The sequence below is a fragment of the Chanos chanos genome, chromosome 13, assembly GCF_902362185.1.
Source record: "Chanos chanos chromosome 13, fChaCha1.1, whole genome shotgun sequence".
NCBI classification, from domain to species: domain Eukaryota; kingdom Metazoa; phylum Chordata; class Actinopteri; order Gonorynchiformes; family Chanidae; genus Chanos; species Chanos chanos.
Window position 1 is genome coordinate 11,788,110 of NC_044507.1, and position 19,223 is coordinate 11,807,332.

The 19,223-nt window shown below is 39.0% G+C and overlaps 1 pseudogene; it reads right to left on the reverse strand.

Annotated features, from left to right (window-relative positions):
- Positions 1-4,709: 4,709 nt before the first annotated feature.
- On the reverse strand, positions 4,710-16,802 carry LOC115826781 (myosin-1B-like; annotated as a pseudogene).
- Positions 16,803-19,223: the final 2,421 nt, after the last annotated feature.

The following is a 19,223-nucleotide window of genomic DNA, read 5'->3' on the forward strand; positions in this document are numbered from 1 at the left end:
TCAATTTGTCTCACCTTTTTAACTGGTAGCTTCACCATACAAAGAAATTCAGTCATAACTGTCATTTGGTTTATCCCAGTGTTCATGTCGTTGCGTTTGTAGTAAAAATTCATGTATATCAGTACAAAGGTATTTCAGCTATTTTTTGTCATGTCCTGTAGCTTACTTCATAAACTTGCATTATAATGCACTTTAGTGCTGATTTGTTTAAGTAAATGCCAACTTGTTTGATCTATGTTTTTTAAAATAGTTGTCAAAGTGATCCAGAGGATGAAAGAGTCCTTCTGGTTTATTTATGGTTCTGAAAAGTATAGGCTGTGTCATCTAATTAACCCCCGAAATCCCTTCACACCCAGGTCATCCTCTTAAGGCCAGTCATGTCCTCTATTTCAGAGGCTCTCCAACACATACAGTAATGTGAAGTTGGAAAAAAATCCCTATTTTTAATGGTAACTGAAAATAAGAGGAGATGAAGCTCTGACAATTACAAATTTCAAATACAATTTAAATATATGACCAGAGCCTTTCGTAGAATTTCATATCATGTCATACTGTGTGCTTCAGTCACATCTGTTTGAACTTTGTATCAAATTTTTCAGTGTGTAAATATAATTGGGGATAGTGTCACTGCTAGTGTTAAAGTAATCCATTACTATAAGAATAACTGTGGTGATGTGAACACTTGACACAATGTGTACTCTGCAAGTAACTATGACAACGTGAGCATTAAAGGACGTAAAGTAACACAAAGATGGACTCTTTGCAGCTCTGGGAAGTCTTATAAAAGTAAATGAAAAAGCACACATTTTGATTAGACTGACTGATCCCAACTTTTCAGTGCAGAGAGTTTTGCACATGTAACTGCATAATTTCATCTAAATAGTCTTGTTTTGTTAACACATGGTATAAGAACATGTCTGTGATGACTTTAGTAATTAAGTAAAACGGAGCAACCTTGGTTTTTGAAAACTTGTTTTTGCTGATACAGAAAGCCTCTTATGTATATATCCATTATGTGTCCCTCAGGTTTAGAAGGGTCACATTCTCTTCTCTCTCTTCTATTTCCACTCCCCACAAACTGTTCTGTTGTGGCAGATGTCTGTTTCAGCTGGTGTTTCCACTGACCACTTACTTATCAAACCTGCCCCTCAGACCCAAATATACCTCAGTTTAAGCTCACTCCTCTAATTCAAGTCTAATTCTTGAGTTGTGATAAGCTGTGAGAGCGGTTGTTTGACATTCTGCTAAAGATCTTTGGTGGAGGACACATGCTGGAGGACACATGCTTCACCTGTGCACATCCGGCCTATGCTAAACATAGAGGCAGCTTTCCAAGAAATGATGTATGCCGTTTTGAGTCATGGGAGAAGCATTATCCTTGACAATGGTATTGAAAAGAGAAGGGTTAAGGGTGTATTACACTAAATGTGCTGTAAATGTATTTCAAATGTTCTGATTATATCAAATGTATGTTTTCGGCATGATACATCTGCAAATGTGAAGCACGAAAGTGCAAGATTGTTCCTTCATTTGAACAGTTTGACCATTTTTTGGAAAAAAAAAAAAAGCAAATGCATGTTATTACAGAGTTAAAGTAGAATTATGACAAGTGGAAGAACGATTCACTGAAAGTACCACTTTAAACTGTGAAATTTGCATCTAGTCTTCTCTGCCGGGCATACATTCTGTAATTCAATCAGGCGAAGGCAGGCTGGTGTATCAAGCAAGGTGCATGTAATCACTCTTGTTCTTTGGCTACTTAGCACATTAAGGTATCACAGAACAGTGTTTCCATAGTTGAAGGTTGAGATGGCATCTAAAGAGGTCATACTGACATCATTATCAATCTTAATGGAAACTTTCTATGTATACAACGTTCTTATGAAGAGGAATTTAAATTTAAATAGTTAAATAGTTTAAATAGTTAAAGGTTATATGATTCCACAAACAGAACTGCTACAAAGCAGTTTTTTCTGTTTGCAGTAGTAGTCATTCGTTTTTTTTTTTTTCTTCCTGATTTTCTTTCTTGCCTTCGGCTGAGTTACAGTTCAACGAGTCTCTAAGCTATTTGTCATTGGATCCCCCCGTTCCGTGGCAAAATATGCTCCACTGACATTCCCAATGTCACAGCTTGTAAACATGTCGGGAGGGTCAGAGTTCACTCTTTTCGTTCTGTTGGTGGACGTTCTTTATTGGTTGTGTAAATTAAAAGGTGTCACAATAGTCGACAGTCCAATTCTAAAATATCAGTAAAATCAATTTAGCTGTGTTTTTCCTATTAAATGTTCAGTAATGGAGGAAGTGGCTTAAACTCAGAGAGTTTTGGTATGATAGACTTAATCAAAAAATGGATTTTTAATTTTTATTTTCAGCCTCAAAAGAGGATTGAACACATGTTTTTCTGAGTGTGCCTCAGAGTTTTCACTTGAAAAAACCTTTCCTGTTAGATCTTTCTCACTCCGCCAAATACACCAATACTGATTTGACGTCTTGAACAGTCTAAACTTTACCTACACCACTCTGTAACATTTTACTTTTGCAATAGCCACAACAACAGAAATAATAGAATGAACAGTTTCAAGTGTATAATCAAGTGACACGTTTTGTAGTCACGTATAATACTGTATGTAATGTAATAAGAATCTCTTTCTTCAAGTACACTTGCTCTGTCCCCATCACAGCTGTTAGTGGGATTTCCCGTCCTTGTTCCACTTGTAGGTGAATGTGTGTGTGTGTGTGTGTGTGTGTGTCAGTGTGTTCCCTGTTGAAAGTCAGATGCCAGGAGCATTAATTGGGCCTCCTTAGCTCACAGAGCACCAAATGTCAGACACATGACAGATGTGACCAATTACAGTTGACTTCAAGGAGTAAAAGAGATACAGTAAGTGGCATTAAGTACATTACAATTTTCAGTGCTAATTTTGTAGGCAGAGCTGTAATATCATGTCTTTTCAATATCTCAGGCATTTGGTTGTGATATACAGCTTTTCTAATGTAAAATCTTTTGTTGTTTAGAGCTGTAGGGTAACTGTCTCAAAATCATTTGTGGTTTTGTGTAATGCTACATATTTGTGATTAGTGTGTATGCTAACAGTCATTTTGTTATTTTTTACTTTACTTTTAACCCATACACTAATAGGATCATGAGACAGACTACAGAATTCGTTTTCACAAACTCAGTTAACATTTAGGTTCTAACCTATCATATAATCATCTAACAGGCCACATGATACCCCAAACAAAATGCAGTGTTACTGTATTTCCATTCAGTCATGTTATTCTTTGTGCATGGCATCAGCTGAACGAGACAACAGCACCCTCAGTTGACATTTGAGTGTCATTACAAGCCACTGAAAAGTTCCTTGGTAAGATGTACCATAAGATGAAGATAACACATGTTTATATCAAATATTTGCACAGTTTGATAAATTATTAGTCAGATTATTCCTTACCATTTCTGTGCTGTGGTTAAGCACTGAAGGATTTTGTGAATTGTTCCTGCTTGTTGCTCTACATAACTGTATGGGGTTTTTCTGTTGCTGTTGTTTTTTTTGTATTTATTTATTTACTTATTTGACTTCTCTATTGAAGCTGAGTGTTAAACTGCAATCATAAAATACCAGCAGAAATTAAAAGAAGAAGAAGAAGAAGAAGAGGAAGAAGAAGAAGAAGAAGAAGAAGAAGAAGAGGAAGAGGAAGAGGAACAACAACAATAGATACTGAGAAAGTACAACGAACAGCAGTTCAGTGAGTATTACAGTACATTTTTTAATATAAGTTTAGTGGTTCAGAAAGAAAACCATTTTATCTGATTGACCACTTGAGTATGTGAAGCCATCTGTACTAAAAGTGAGTTATGCAAACAGCTCATAGAATTAGCAGTGAGTTTTGCAGACAGTGTCGACCCAAAGCCTGATCCCGATCTGTCTCCACAAACACATTCTTAACATGGCACTGGATGGACAGACATTATAAATGGGGCTGGGACGAAGACCACAGTGATCAACATTTCACCAGTTCGCCACAGGTGGCAGGTTCAAATCATACGGATACGGCTGACAAGAGATAACAAGTTAAATCAAAAATGAAATTATGTTTAAAAAGCAATAGGAGACAATAATTATGCATTGCATCTGATTTGTTAAACTGTACGCTATCAAGTTTAAGACAACTGTTCTTTGACAAATTATAAATCATGATCCTTCATCATGGTGTGCTCCACTCTCTCTCTTTACATTACTGATGCAGGGCTGGCAAAAAACTAATGCAATTGTTTTTCTGAAGTCTCCTAATGCATCACTGTCATAGCCAAACTATCACATCACATAGTTGGTCATTTTTTAAAAGTTTATTGTCAATTTACCATATCTAGACTGAATACGGTCAAGATTACGGACTCAACATGATCAAGCAATAAAACAATTAAAATCTGTAATTGAATGAGCAGGTGAAACAATATAATTTTCGACCTCTCACTGTAGAAAGACTTCTCTTCCAAATGTTGCAAGATACGAAAGGATATTCATATAAACCATCAACGATTAGAAACAAAAAATCTTATATGTATAGATTGTGATTATACATTATAATCAGAGATAAAGCACACACATGGAGATATACAGTATGCTCTATTTAAATCCTATCATATAGATGCACAATTTAGTTTCCAAAAGAATCTAGTAGAATCTAATATTTCAAATCGAACTTCCTTACTCGCCTTTACCACCAATGTCTCGACTCTTCGCTCTCAGTTTGTTGACCTGAGACTCTGCTATATCTGCTCTCTCTTCAGCCTCCTCCAGTTCATGCTGCACCTTCCGTAACTTAGCCAGATGGATGCTGGTCTGCTCCTCCTATTGGTAAAGTATTCATATATTCACAAATGAGGGGGAATTCTTACAATAATGAAAAGTAAGGCTGAAAAGCTGATAGAGCTAAATAGCCTTAAAGAGGTGTAACTTTATTTCTTCTGAGGGAAATCCATGAACTCTACTAGGTAGAAGACAGTTTCAAAAGAGATTTTGTCTATCTGGAAAATGCTTGTCATGAGCAAATTATTGGCTAAGCGTTGTGAAGGGCACAAACAACATAGCTCCATTCAAATTATAATTTTACTTACTGCTTCTTCACACTGTCTCTTGTAAGCTTTGACTTTAAGTTGTAGCTTGTTGACCAAGTCCTGTAGCCTGTTGACATTCTTTTTGTCCTCTTCCGACTGCAAATGAATTTGAACATTTTACGCATGGTCCAATTCAAGAAATTACTTTGTTTCCAGTACAATAAGTCAGATGACTAGGGTAATTTCCAAAAAATGTTTTTACCTGGTATGTGAGCTCCTTGATTTTTCTTTCATATTTGCGCACGCCTTTCATGGTCTCTGCACCTCGTTTCTGCTCCGCCTCCAGCTCAGTCTCCAACTCTTTGACCTAAATTGGTTTCCATTGATTAATTAAGATGGCAACATAGCAGTTAGGAAACACATATTTGAAAGACCCTTACTCTTGTCTCCAGTTTCTGGAGCTCTTTCTTTCCTCCTTTCATGGCAAGTTGTTCAGCTTCATCCAAACGTTGCTGCAGATCCTTCACTGTGACTTCCAGATTTTTCTTCATCCTCTCCAGATGAGCACTGGTGTCCTGCTCCTTCTTCAGCTCTTCAGCCATCATGGCAGCCTATGAAGACAAAACCAGTAGGTAACGTTGTCATTGTGCTAATTTAGATACATTAAATATTCTTGCTCTGTCCCATTACAACTGCACCAGCACAAAGTGTTTACTTACATCTATAATTGCTTTTTTGGCTTTTTCATCTGCATTTCGTGCCTCTTGAACACTGTCTTCAACCTCTGACTGCAGATGAGCAATGTCTGACTCCATCTTCTTCTTTGTGCTGATGAGGCTGTTCATCTGAAGAAAACATTAACATAAGACTACGTGAATAATTGACATCAATGTTAAAAACAGCCAGAAACCTAGTTCTGAGCAGATTCTTGACAAGGTAAAGAGTGAAGATTCACCTGTGATTGCAGTAGCTGTATTCGTTCACTCATATCCACTAATTCCTGCTCAGCTGTTTTTCGGCACCTCTCAGACTGCTCTGATACTGCTCTCATCTCTTCGATCTCTGCTGTTCAACCAGAGCATTCCGGCGTTCAACTATAGCAAGCTGCTCACGAAGATTCTTCTTGACCATGGAGGCATCATCAGGTGGACCTGGGTGTCCTGCAACATACAGGTGATGGGGTAACCCCTGACTTGCAGGAGTGGAAGAACATGCTGGCTCTCAAACTCATTCAAGAAATACAGAGATTTTGGACTCTTACTTTGAGCTGTCCCTGAACATTACGAAGTTGTTTTTGAGCCTCTGCAGCCTGGCGATTAGCATGGCCTAACTGAATCTCCATCTCATTCATATCACCATCCATCTTCTTCTTAATGCGCATGGCTTCATTTCTGCTCCGAGTCTCTGTGTCCAGGGCATTTTGAAGCATGTCTACAGTTCGCTGGTGGTTTCTTTTCATTAAGTCAATCTCTTCATCCTTCTCAGCCACTTTACGGTCCACCTCAGATTTCACCTGATTCAGCTCCAGCTGAATGTGGAGGATCTTAGCCTCCTCGTGCTCCAAAGAGGACTGGAAATGAGGTAGATTACAAGAAGTACTCAATTGTTTCATTAATCTGTTTGGCAACTTTTTGTATTTTGTTTTCACACACAGTGAATGAGAAAAGTGTAAAAGAACTGTGTTTGTAGTGCTTTTGTCTTAAAAGAGCCTTGAACCTTGAGGGGGAGAGCTAAAACAAAAACGATGTGCTGCAGGTAAGACAGTCACTTACACAAACTTACACAAACTAAGATGTATAAACACTGTACCTCTGCTTCCTCAAGAGCAGTCTGGGCATCCATTTTTTCTTGTTCAGCTTGCTTCACTGCTTTCTCAAGCTCATGGATTGTTTTTGTTGTTTGTCCCACTTGATCAGAGATATCTGCGATCTCCTCTGAAATGAAAAAAACAAAACATTTATCTAGCCTCGCAAATGTATATATGTAAATGGAATATGTCAGATAGTCCAAGGCAGAGATGTCTTGATGTCAGAATGGTGCGCGTACGCTGAAGGTTCTTGTTCTCTCGTTTCATGCTCTCCAAGTGATCCAGAGCCTCTTCGTAAGAGTTCTTGAGTTTGAAGAGCTCAGTGCTAAGGGCCCTGGATTCTCTTTGTGAACCCTCAAGTTCAGACTGACTCTCTTCAAACTTCTGTTTCCATTCAGCAAGAACCTGGAGAGGAAAAAACAATGTGTAATTAGTATCCAAACTGTCACAATAAAAAATTTGTAAATGAGTTTAATGGTGTTACCTTATCAAAGTTTCTCTGTTTCTTGTCCAGGGCTGCATTAGCAGCATTGGCCCTCTCTATTTCCACCATGAGATCTTCCACTTCTGCTTGGAGCCTCTGTTTGGTCTTTTCCAAAGATGCACACTTGGCATTGATAGCTTCCGTTTGTTCCTCAGAATCTTGTAGGCGCTGGGCCAGCTTTTTTCTTCAGTGATAATGTGGCAAACACAATTATAATAAGCGAATGAATAATTTACAGTGAAGAATCATTTGTCTCAATGCTGAGATTATGCAGAGAAAAGTGTTCTATACTTGGCCTCCTCAAGTTCCTCGGTACGCTGGATGGCATCAGTCTCGTATTTGGTTCTCCACTGAGCCACCTCACTGTTGGCCTTTGACAGGCAGCGCTGTAGCTCAGCCTTGGCCTCCTGCTCCTCCTCAAACTGCTCCCTCAGAAGGTCACAGTCATGACGCGCTGACTGTAGACTATGGGCCAGAGCATTCTTAGCCTGGGAGATGGTAAGTGAATATAGTACCCAAGAATACATAATATGTGTTCTTTATCAGCCTACTTAGCACTGCTCTAAGGAAAAATCATTAACCTTTATTTCCTCCTCCAGAACCCTCTTCAGTTCTTCGATCTGTTGACTGCACACTGTTTTCACTCTGTTGAGCTGAGAAATCGTCATCTCCTTTTCTTCAAGTTGACGACTTAGTTCACCTTCAGAAGAGCAGTGGAATAAACCGGTAAAACAGTACCCAATATGTGGTTAGGAGGAGTGATCAGATGTTAGTGTTTTTCTCTAGTAAAAACACAGCTGATGCACTTTAATAAACTTTACCATTTTCTGTTTGAAGGCGAGCATTTTGGCTTGTGTAGTCATTTAATGACCTCTGTGCTTCTTCTGATTTTGCCTTGTATTCTTGACTTTGGTCCTCAAGATTCCGGCACTGTTTCTCAAGGGAACCCTGGATAATTAAAAAAAGAAAAAGCTGGAGTGTCTGTCCCGTTTTTGACTATTACTTAATAACAATAGCCAATCAGTACTTCTATTCATACTGCCTAGGTCAGAAATGGCTAATTTGGGGGAAAAAATGCACAGTCTCAGCTGATAGCCTGGACCATCTTTCATCAGCATGTCAGTCTCTACTGTCCATTTGAACCCTGCCTCCTTCACCAAGAGTGAGAGGAAATGACTGGCAGGTGAACACATTTAAATCAAAGGCATTTTTATGAACGTTTTTGAGAGCTTCCATGTACAAATGAAAAATCTTAGCTTATGATTCATCTTGAAGGTCTAAACCTAATGGTCTTTATCTCAACGTAACCGGCACTACTTTATCCATTTCAAGAAATTATTACAATATGCAGATTTGACATTTCCTACCTTACTTTTCAGGATTCCATCCATATTGCTGGCTAAATCATCAATTTCCATCTTGTATTCACTCTTTTCTTTCTCCAGTTTCTGTTTAACTCTCTGGAGGTTGTCTATTTGCTCCCCAAGTTCAGCCACAGTGTCTGCTTGTTTCTTGCGGAGAGTGGCTGTAACCAGCTCGTGCTGCAGGGTACACTCTTCAAGATCTCGCCGAAGCTTTTGAAACTCAGCTTCGCGTTTTTTATTCATCTCAATCTGAGCTGCAGTGGCTCCACCAGCTTCTTCAAGCCTTTCACTGATCTCCTCAAGTTCCCTGGAGAGATCAGATCTCTGCTTTTCCACCTTAGCCCGACCAGCACGCTCTGCTTCAATCTCTTCTTCAAGTTCCTCTGCACGAGCCTAGCATCAGCAGTTTTATAGTAAATCCAAAGAAACCAAGAGTTGCCATGTCATCAGTATTCATACACTGCAACATTACCTACCTGAAGCTCTTTTATTCTCTTCTGAAGCTGTGTACTCAGAACTTGCTCATCTTCAATTTTACCTTGCAAATAGCTGAGCTCAAAATCCTTCCTGCAATGTTAGACATTAGCATTGAGTAGTTAATAATTTCTTTCAGCTCCTTTTATATCTTATTCTATTAAAAGAAGCAATGGACACACAACATGCACCAGCCTATCAATGTACTTCTTAGTCTTTCATCCATCTGTTGCCTTTCATTCTCCAGATCCATAATGTTTTCAAGTGACAGTTTCAAATCTCCTTCCAGTTTTCTTTTAGCTCTGTCTAGTTCAGCTCTCGCTTTCTTCTCTTGCTCCAGTGATCCCTCAAGCTGCAAAGATATCAATATCTAAGACTATACATTTCTCCACAGGCTAGTGTTAGCATGTTAATTAAAGACCTCACAGAAAACTTGCTTGTAAATGTTTTATGACTGAAAGTACATCAGTACATCAGTCATGAGTACATACATCATCTAGCTGTTGCTCAAGCTTCAGTTTGGTCTTGGTTAGAGTGTTGACTTTGTCTTCCTCTGCCTGAAGATCATCAAGAGTCTGCTGGTGGACCTCTTGGAGGGCCTTTATTTCTTTGGAGGACTTCAGGAGAGCTTCCTCAAGTGTGGTAAGCTCCTCTGTCAAGTTCTTCACCTATGTGCAAAAGTTAATTTTTACCTATACAACAATGTTTTCTGTAGCCTGCCGAGAAATAAAAATTATAAACACCATTGGTCCACCACTGCAACATTTGACATTTGTTCTGTCACCTTATTTTCTGTAGCATGTTTCTCCTTCTCCACCTTCGCGATTGTGAGCTCCAGATCATCAATATCTTTTTTCAGCTCAGAACACTCATCCTCTAGTTTTCTTTTCCTGGCCATCATCTCTGCATTTATCTCCTCTTCCTCCTCCAGCCTTTCAGAGAACTCCTTCACTTTTGCGTCCAGGAGGATCTTACTCTTGATCATGCCCTCATACCTTTCCTCAGCGTCTGACAGATTTTCTCTCTCCTTTCAATATGAGAAAAATGTGTTTTATCACGCTCAGTAAAAGTGTCAGTATAACCTACATCATTAGTTGATCTATCACATCCTGGTGGACTATGCTCCAGAGGTCATAAAGGACCTAGCTCTTTACAAACATGGCGAACAACTATGATGTATTGAGGAGATGTATTGAGTTTAGAATTCCTTATAGTTGAAATGTTCACGGGAACTTCAGAAACCACACAGAGCTAAAAGACTGTCTTGTGTGTTAGCCACACCTTTCCACACTATTAGCAGTAATTAGATTGCACTAAGAGAAAATAGTAGTATGTTAGGTAGTACACAATACCTGTCCAGTTAAACGAATATTTGGATGAAAGTAAACAGATTTTTTAAAATATTAACATATTGCAGGGAACTTCATCTGAACCCCTTACTGCTTGAATCTGAAGGTAGAGGTCGTTCTTCTCTTGAACAAGCACAACCATTTTCTCCTCCACTTCCTTCCTTCTAGCCTCTGACTTTGCAAACTCCTCTTTCAGTTTTGCGAACTCCTCCTTCATGTTCTGCATCTCCTTCTCTGCCTCCGCACTGCGAAGGAGTGGCTTTATCTTAAAGTAGAGTCTCATCCATGGCCAGTTCTTAACATTCATGAAGGACCGTATGTTGTATTGTATGATGAAAATGGACTCCCTGCACCAAGAAGAAATGTCATTGAGTTGAGCTATATATATATATTTAAATAACACAAAGGTATCACACAACTGCTTGATACCTTTTCTTTTTCATCTCTTTGAACATCTGTCTGGTGACATAACCCCTGGACACAGCCTGAATTCGAGTCATAAGCACTGCCAGGCGTTCATCCCGCATCTCCTCGAGAAGACCCAACAGACCAGCTTTGAAGAACACCTGAAGTGTACACAATGTCATGAGACTAGAATGTATTTGATATGTGCACTCGTGACATAACACGCATTATAAATTCCTCTACAGCTTTGGTTCTCAATCCTGCTTCTGGAGGACCACTGCTCTGCATGTTTTCCAATCAAAAGTGCCACTGATGAGTTCAGTCAGGTAGGTAGAGCAGGGAAAGATGGAAGGGAAAGAGCAGGGGTCCCCCAGGAGCAGGATTGAGAGCCAGTGCTCTACAGAACTGTTGAGCAGGGACATATGGTGTCATGATATATGAACAAGTTTACCCTCTGGATCAGATTGAAGATGAGTAAACCTGTTCACTTGTGATCTACCTTGGTGTATCCAAATTTGTACTGAGCATGATCTACATCAATGGAGGACAGCAGTTTCTCTGAGGCCTTTTTGCTGTCAATGAACTGGCCCTCAGGAATTGCACTTGCATTCAGGATCCTATACCTGTGGGAAGAGAAATACACAAAAATCACTAAAAGTGTGTATGTTATAGACATGTCAACAGAGCTGATCCAAGCTGAATAGCATAAGTACCTCTGTTTAAAGTCTCCATATAGGATTCTGCTGGGAAAACCCTTTCGACAGATTCTGATGCCTTCCAGAACACCATTACAGCGTAGCTGGTGCAAAACCAGGTGATGGTCCATAGACCCTGAGGAACAAGTCTGTAGTGTTATAAACTTATCATAGTATAACATTATCACACAACTCCACTCTGGTGCCTTACCCTACCTGGAGTCTTTGTCTCATTTGGAATAATGCAGCGCACAAAGTGGGGATGAGTGGACCTAAGATTAGCCATGAGCTTGTTCAGATTTTCCTGTGGGAAACATCATTTTCATTATTTATGATGCTGTTTGTACAAGTTTCATGAAATGTGGTTAAAATACTTTGAAACAGAGGGGACACTTAGCTCCACGCAGGTTTTACAGTTAAGAAGGACACATAATGTCTGTACCCTGAAAAGAGCAGAAACTGTCTGGAAGGAGGATCCTTTCTTCTTCCCACCTTTCTTGTTTGTACCAGAGTCAGCTTCAAAGAGAAGGTGAACATATTGATAGGTTTTCTTTGGATTTTAGTTTCTTTTGGGGAATATTAAATCTTCTAAACTAATGAAGACTCACCATCGGCTGAAGCGTAAGTGGCAAAGAGTTGAGACAACAGTTTCAGTGCTGCCTTCTGGTACAGCTGCACCACAGTGTCATTTAAAGGGTCCTTGTTCTTTTCCAGCCAGCCAGTGATGTTGTAGTCCACTGTGCCGGCATAATGGATCAGGGAGAAGTGGGCCTCTGCCTTGCCTTTGGTTGGCTTGGGCTTCTGGAAGTTGCTGTTTTTGCCCAGATGCTGGTCATAGAGTTTGTTCTTGAAGGAACTGTCTGTTGCCTTTGGAAACATGCACTCCTCTTCGAGGATGGAGAAGATGCCCATTGGCTTTGGATGAGAGAAACTTGTCAACAGTTTAGTACAAAGTTATATCAAATTATGATTAAAGCTTGATATTTTCATCATGAATAGCAATAGTTCACAAGAATCCAATAAATAAAAATGTAAAAATATATAATTTAAGCACCTTCTCAATCAGCTCAATACAGGCAGCCAGATCCATTCCAAAGTCTATGAACTCCCATTCAATGCCCTCTTTCTTATACTCCTCTTGCTCCAGCACAAACATGTGGTGGTTAAAAAACTGCTGCAACTTCTCATTAGTGAAGTTGATGCACAGCTGTTCCAGACTGTTCATCTGTTTTTGTAAATAAAAGCCAATGATTATCATTTTTAAAGATCTGGTTGGACAAAAGGGTATTCTAAGCACCAGTGCACTGACACTCACTTCGAAAATCTCAAAGCCTGCTATATCCAGAACACCAATGAAATGTTGTCTGGGCAGTTTGGTGTCTAACTGCTGATTTATTCGGGTCACCATCCACAGAAAAAGTTTCTCATACACAGCTTTAGAGAGAGCACCCATGGAATTATTGACCTGCAAAACATCAAAAGATGTCCCCATCTTTTCTCTGTAAGTTTAGAAAGACAAATATACAGCACATCATACCTTAATGTAAAAATACACATACCTGTTGAACAGTCTGTCCCTTAGTGACATACTCATTGCCAACCTTCACTCTGGGATAACACAGAGCTTTGAGCAAGTCAGCTGAGTTCAGTCCCATGAGGTAGGAGACTTTGTCAGCCACTGTCAGTCAAAATACATTTCACATATATTATATCATCTTTATAACATCTTATATTTGTTTATGTTTTATGATAAATTAAGTACTTACTGAATCCTGAAAATAAGAAGTAAGATGTTACCCTCAGTGCCATCAGGCTCAGCTTGCTCCTCTCGCTGTTTTTGCTTAAATTTCATGTTCCCATGATGCATCACTGCACCAGTCAGCTTGTAGATGCCAGTTTTTTCCTCTGAGTTGAAGCCCAGTATGTCAATAGCATTCTATAGCCACACAAGAAGAATCTAATATGTAATTTTGTACAACCTGTACAGTCAAAAATATTCAATGTAATGTTAACAGATTACATCTGATACATATAAAGTGTACAGTGAAATATTATTTTTTTGTTGACTGATGAAATTCCTTACATCTGTGGCCATGAGCTCCTCTGTATCATCAATGCTTTGCACTGTGATCTCTCCTTGACTGATGAATGGGTAGTCATATGGATTGGTGGTGATAAGCATCATTTCTAAGAAACAGAAGCAGATCTTTTTTAAGTGATGTAGGTTTTCTGTCATTTGTGTAAATGTCTATATTGAACTTTTATCAGTCAAATTCATTTCTTGTTCTGACCAATCAGATCCGGTTTCTTGTTGGACAGAATCTGATAGAAGATGTGGTAGCTCCTCTCTGCAGGAAGCTGGAATGTCACCCTGGACTTTTCCAACAGATCTGAGGTTGATGATGTGTGGACATCAGAAATTTTACCAGAGATGTCAGAGATATTATATAAGTGCTATGATACAATAATTTGGTAGAAATGCAGCAAACTCACAAGTTTCAATGTCAGCAGAAGCCAGTTTCCCTTTTGTTCCAAAGTGGATCCTGATGAACTTGCCCTGTAGTCATTCAGTAAAAATGAATTTTATACAGTGATAAATCAAAATGTCTGGATGTATTTTCAGTTACAAAGTACTTCTATTTTATTTATGATAATATATATACATACATACCTATTTATTTCAAATAAAGTGTTTTGTAGGACATTAATCAACTCACAAAGCGAGAGGAGTTGTCATTTCTCACAGTCTTGGCATTACCAAAAGCTTCCAGTAGAGGGTTTGCCTGAATGATTTGATCCTCCAGTGTTCCCTATATTTGTAACAGAATTTACATTAAATAAGGACTCTCCTTCACATCTGCAATGATTAACATTTTCATTTTTTTTTTTTTGTGAAAAGGGATACATGGAACCTGCATTTTTCCAGATGGCTGCTCCTTCTTCTTGCTGGAGTCTCCAAAAGATGCAATTGTTGCAAAGTACTGGATGACACGTTTAGTGTTCACAGTCTTTCCAGCACCAGATTCTCCACTGTGAAACAGAAGAAGTACTTTGTCTTTGAAAGCATGAAAGCATGAAAGTAAATAGTCTACGTGTTACAAATACTACAAAAACGTTACGTACGTGATCAGGATAGACTGATTCTCACGATCTAAAGAAAAGGACCAAGTGGACATTCAAAGGTAATCCATGAGAAGTCACAAGCTTTTCTTTTATTTTGTTTTTAGCTATAGCTCTAATATAAAGATATTACTCAAAGTGAATGCAATATGCAAATATTACCTGTGAGCATGTACTGATAGGCATTATCAGAGATGGAGAATATATGAGGTGGCACCTCCTGCCTCTTTTTTCCACGATACCCAGCAACAACTTCAGGGTTATAAACTGGGAGCCATTTATAGGGGTTTACAGTGACGCAGAACAGCCCAGAGTATGTCTGTGAGAAGACAAAAACACGGTTAAATTAACAAAAAAAAAAAAAAAAAGGAAAAAGGGGAAATCTTTGAAAAGGTGACACGAGGAAAGAAAACTAGTGGTAAAAATCATGTGATTACTAGAAAAAAAGATAGATAGATAGACAGATAGATAGACAGACAGACAGACAGACAGACAGACAGATAGACAGACAGACAGACAGACAGACAGACAGACAGACAGATAGATAGATAGACAGACAGACAGACAGATAGACAGATAGATAGATAGATAGATAGATAGATAGATAGACAGACAGACAGACAGACAGATAGATAGATAGACAGACAGACAGACAGATAGATAGACAGATAGATAGATAGATAGATAGATAGATAGATAGATAGATAGATAGACAGACAGACAGACAGACAGATAGATAGATAGATAGATAGATAGACAGACAGACAGACAGACAGACAGACAGACAGACAGACAGACAGATAGATAGATAGATAGATAGATAGATAGATAGATAGATGGACAGATAGATAGATAGATAGATAGATAGATAGATAGATAGATAGATAGATAGATATTGCTCACATAAATCATCCAGGCAGCATAGCGGTCCTTCAGGTTGAAAAGCACGGCAGGCTCATGCAGGTGGGTGAGCATGGCCATATCCTCAATCTTATCAAACTTTGGAGGGTTCATGGGCCGGATGTCGTCTGGTTTCACTGTGACAACCTAGAGTATGGTCGCATATTTATAAACACTGACATATGACAAGGGCTTTTTTTTGCATATAGTACTGCTGAAAAGAACCTAACTCTACTCTCTTTTTAGTGCACCTAGGCATGAAAAACAAACAAACAAACAAAAAGAACTCTTTCTGTTCCCTTCATTTGGAAGAGGACCCAGATTCCCGAATCTCTGTTCTGATGAAGTCTTGGGTTTTTACATTCAAACTAACATCTTTCATTTGAACTCAGACCACTTAACTGCATGTACACCATAAAGGAAAAAGTGCCAGAAGTAGTTCTGAAAGCAAATTCATGTCGAGACCTTTGTTTTAATGAGGTGCATGTGATATGAGCCACAGGGAAAATTTAACCACAAAGTGGCCTGTTCTCATTTTCCTTCAGAGGAGCCTCAGTTTGTTTGGTGCAATCAATGCATGAAGGTCTGTTTAACTATAATGAGTCCACAAAAACTGGTTGAAAATGACCAAAAGTGAAAATTGCCGAACTGAGAAAATGATCAGCAGAGCGCAACTGAAAACTCTCAATGAACTTTCAGTTGACTGATAGGAAGTCTAAGCAAGGGATAACAAATAGCTTACATTAATTCTTAGGATCTCAGACAACAAAGAATTTGAATTTGAGCTCATGAACACATTTTTTGAAACCAGACAAAAACCTTGTCTCATACTCTACCCCATCTTCAAATCTGAAAAAAAAATCATTCGATGAAATGGAATACACCAGCTGTTTCACTCATACAACTAAAATGACACTAATTGGTACTAAGCGTGTACCTACCCTTCCATCCTCTGTCTCCACAGTCACTTTGGTGCTGTCTTGACTTTTGATTTTCCCCTTCACATACTCAGCTTTTGGATCAGCCACAAAACAAGCTGTTTTGGCATCAAAAGGTTTGTTTTGAGCCGCAATTCTCTCCCGCTCTGACTTGCGAAGATAAGGGGCAGCCACCCCAAAAATCTCCAACTCAGCATCGGTCATTTTTCCAAGCTGGAAAGAAAGAAAAACGCCCTTTTTTGCTCTCAAAGTCTAAATAACTGTGCTTCTACCTTGAACCACAATAGAGAGTGTACAGTGATATATGACCTCTAGAGTCACCCTTGAATACAATACTAAAACTTTTAAGAGAACCTTTTGACATTTGACATAAAAATGTCATTCAAAAACCAGTGCTTACCTAGGTATCACCGAGCTGGGATCCACAGTCACCCACGTTGTTATCTTCGGTCACCAAATTCTCTGTAAGCCAGGACAAAAGGTATTGTCTTGTTCCAAATGTTGCTAATTATTGTACTCTCTAACAGAACAGGAAAAAACTAACCTTGACAGTCCCTCTCTGTCATCACACTAACAAGGCTCTGACAGCTTTTATAACCATCCTTTTTTTTTTTTTTTTGGTTTCTATCTAAATGAATGCAACCCCATATTTGGGCAGAGATCAAATACGACTTGTAGGCCACCTTCAAGTAATCGCCCAAATTCATTTTGTTTCTGCAACTACTATCTTTAGCTGTATTGTGTCACCTTTAAATGTTTTCAATTGTAATCTTCGAGCCAACCCATTAAAAAGCAATGATGGCTAAGGACGGTAGATTATTGGGCTTTGGGTCCTAACATGACTAGCCCCATTTTGTGGGATCAGAGAAGATTAGGTCTGAAAAGAGGTCACTTAAATACTGGCAGAGGGTGTCTGGATTCAGACTTCATCAAACATTAGGACTGCACTTCAGTACAAGTAAAAACTAACAGCTGGCAGTCAGCATTTGGAACAGTTACAATGGGATAAAACAATTTAGACCACAACTATATTGTTAGATTGTCAGCTATTTCAAATCAAGCAGTCCTAATGCAAAACATATGTTTTCCTAATGCAAACGCATCATATAATATCATAATATCAAGATTCAGCTCAACCTTGCATTTCCTGGAACGATTACAAATTTGAAATACAATGTTTAATCTATTGTCTTGTATTATGATGGTGCTTTGGTAAAGTGGTGTCTGGAATGTGAGCAGTGACAAGTCATGGGGTCTGAGAAATCTTGATTGACAGCTTAAAAGAGACAATGTTGAATGGGTACCATGTGTTCATTTCACTCTAAAATGTCCGGAGTTCACCTGCTGCATTCCCAATCAAGTGTGTAGAATTACTGGGTTAACGTCGAATCCAGAAAAAGCTCCCTGGATCCAGCTAAAGTCCTTTGGGTGGATGTGAAGTAATGCACTACAATTGTCTGCATCAGTTTACGAAAAGAATGTGTTTCAAGTACAGAGCATGTCACATGATACCTTTCACTGATAAAGAGCAAACTCGGATCTTCATTTTCATTGGCAGCACTCAAAGACTTTGACTGAGAACAGTTATGGGGACATGGCATCACCAACACATTAGTCTTGCTCATATTTAGCACCAACAGATAAAAATAATATCATCTCATAATCCCCTAATTCACTATGATTTTTTTTTTTTTTTTTGCAGTTCAGTGGAACCATTAAAGAATATGCATTGGAAGTCAGCACTATGTATATTTATCAATAGACCATTGCAAATCGTAGAGTGTTCCGCTACTAAAAAGGCCTTAATCATATCTTCATGCAGTTAAGGTAGAAGTTGCTCAGAAGTGCTCAAAGTGGGCATTCTGCAAAGGGGTGTAGTGGCTGATAATGGGTTGGCTCAGTCTTAATGGTAAACAATGAAAACCAAGCCCCAATCTCTACTTACTAATACCTGTTACAATACATTGTTAGAGATAATGAGCTATGTCTGTCTCCATCTTCTTCCATACATTGAGCTATTCACATCACAGCTCTGCTAATTGCTTCTACTCTAACGGTCCACAAATGTCAGATGAAGGGCTGCTGACAGCTGGAACTTTAATCTTCAGACTTTAGCAAACACGACAACTGCACAGACCGATAAAGGACACATGCTGACCCCTGCTGTCGCTGCTCCAGGGTTCAGCGTGACGTGCCCTGGGCACCCCAAGACAGGACCAGCTTAGAGATAGTGAGGTCACCTCTGAAGCAACTGAAGAGGAGCGAGAGACACATTCCTCTGCGTGAGGAAACACAGATCTGAGGAGTGAAGCATTTATCCAGGATTAGAGGTTCAGGAGTCAGGAGACAGAGCAGTTGGAATAAAGCAACCGCTGCCCTCTCAGCTTCTGTGATGGTTGAAAAAGACAACTGGCACTAGACAGCGCTGTCTTCACTATGGATCAGCTGACAATAGTTTAATATATCAGTCTGAGCTGTCTACCTTATGTTAAAAGTGCACATAATGCTTTATATTAGAGCGCACTGTAGGACTTTTTTTTTTCTTTGGAAATTTCGTTGCAGTTGGACAGCTTTATTTAATTCACGAGATGCTCATATAAAACAGGAACATACTGACTTTGTAGTTTC